Genomic DNA, 1,592 nt, shown 5'->3' with positions numbered 1-1,592 from the left:
TCTTGGTGAGGTCAGCTAATTGCTTGGTAATGAGCTTGTTTTGGGCCAGTAGTGCATCTACATTGTTTAGCTCCATCACTCCTCTAGTGTTGCCTCTTTCGGAGGCATAGAAGTAGTCATTCTCTGCTACAGTCTCAATAACATCTATGGCCTCCTCAATGGTCTTCTTCTTGTTCAGAGATCCTCCGGATGAGTGGTCTACTGCCTTCTTTAATTCATAGGAAAGGCCTTCGTAGAAAATGTGCAGCTGCACCCATTCATTGAACATATCTGGTGGACACCTTCTTGTCAGGTCCTTAAACCTCTCCCATGCTTCATATAGAGTCTCACCATCTTGCTGCCTGAAGGTTTGCACCTCAGCTCTCAGCCTGTTGATCCGTTGAGGAGGATAGAATCTTGCCAAGAATTTGTTTACCACATCTTCTCAGGTTGCTAAACTCTCCTTTGGGAAGGATTCCAGCCATTTAGATGCCTTGTCCTTGAGTGAGAAAAGGAACAGAAGTAGTCTATAGGTATCAGGATGAACACTATTAGACTTCACAGTATCATATATCCTCAGGAAGGTGGTCAGATGTTGATTGGGGTCTTCTTGGACACTCCCTCCGAATGAACAATTGTTCTGAACAAGGGTGATGAGCTGTGGCTTTAGTTCAAAGTTGTTGGCATGCATGGTTGGTCTTTGGATGCTACTCCCGCAATTTCCTGGGTTTGGATTGATGTACGAACCCAGAACCCTTCTCTCTTGCCCAGCCTGATGTGCTGGACTTTCTCGGCCATGGTTGTGAGCCTCTTCTTCATGATGGTTCTCCATATTCTCCTCCATGTCTGGTTCAAAGTATTCCTCCTCTTCCTCCGCACCAACTACTCGTTTTCCTCTTGCTTCCCTCCTTAATTTAAGGAAGGTCCTCTCAGGTTCAGAATCAAATGAAGTTGAAGCCCCGCTTCTTTTCCCTGTCATACAACCAACAAGGCACAGGCAAGGAAATAGATGCAGAAACTATTCTTGTTAGAATTGCTGTTAGTGTGAGTGATGCAATATATCAAATAGTTAGTGGGTTAGTGAACTGAATTGTAAATAACGATGAAAGAGAAGTAGTGGGTAAAGGAAAGAAAATAACTAAAACTGAAAGTAAATTACTCAAACAGAAATTTAAATCAAACAAAAGAAAAATGCTCAATCTAGTTATCCTCCAATCTAATCATTGTTGATACAAAATCAATCCTCGGCAACGGCGCCATAAACTTGATGCACGGAAACTTGTCTCTTAACAATTTTCCTTCGACAAGTATACCGAATTGTCGTCAAGTAAAAACTCACAATAGAGTGAGGTCGAATCCCACAGGGATTGATTAGTCAAGCAATTTTAATTAGAGGAATGTTCTAGTTGAGTGAAGCAGAATTTGGTTTGAGAGTTGCAGGAAATTAAATGGCGGGAAAGTAAATAGCAGAAAATGTAAATGCTGAAAGTAAAGAGCTGAAAATAAATGACGGAAAGTAAATTACAGATTCTTAAATGGGAATGGGGAAGATGATCATAAAAGTAAATTGCAGAAATTAAAGAGAATGGGTAAGATCAGAAATGGGGAATTCA

At 41.1% G+C, this 1,592-nt stretch overlaps 1 non-coding gene across 1 annotated transcript; it reads left to right on the top strand.

Moving 5' to 3' along the window:
• Window positions 1-263: 263 nt before the first annotated feature.
• Window positions 264-370, top strand: LOC148579969 (small nucleolar RNA R71). Its single transcript, XR_015899036.1, has one exon. It is a non-coding gene; the product is annotated as a small nucleolar RNA R71 (small nucleolar RNA).
• The last annotated feature ends 1,222 nt before the right edge of the window (window positions 371-1,592 follow it).

Source organism: Arachis ipaensis, chromosome B10 (assembly GCF_059453495.1).
Source record: "Arachis ipaensis isolate K30076 ecotype BB chromosome B10, ASM5945349v1, whole genome shotgun sequence".
In the NCBI taxonomy this organism is placed as follows: Eukaryota; Viridiplantae; Streptophyta; class Magnoliopsida; order Fabales; family Fabaceae; genus Arachis; species Arachis ipaensis.
This window is presented reverse-complemented; position numbering and strand designations above follow the sequence as displayed.